Below are 298 nucleotides of genomic sequence, written 5' to 3'. Positions count from 1 at the left end.
TTTGTGTGTGTGTGTGTGTGTGTGTGTGTGTGTGTGTGTGTGTGTGTGTGTGTGTGTGTGTGTGTGTGTGTGTGTGTGTGTGTGTGTGTGTGTGAATATGCACGAGAGAAAGAACAAGCGAGGGAGTTTAGGAGAGTTAAAAAACAAAATACAGACTTCCTGTATTCTCTATAAGGCCATAGCAACCCCAGACAGGCACCGGGTTTGTGATGTAAAAGGTAAAGCACTTCTGTATTTTCTGCAATAATTGCAACACGCAAAGGTATTTGGTACATCACAAAGTATCTTCCCTTTACAC

Source organism: Notothenia coriiceps, unplaced genomic scaffold (genome assembly GCF_000735185.1).
Source record: "Notothenia coriiceps isolate Sejong01 unplaced genomic scaffold, NC01 NC01_scaffold00018641, whole genome shotgun sequence".
NCBI classification, from domain to species: domain Eukaryota; kingdom Metazoa; phylum Chordata; class Actinopteri; order Perciformes; family Nototheniidae; genus Notothenia; species Notothenia coriiceps.
This window is presented reverse-complemented; position numbering follows the sequence as displayed.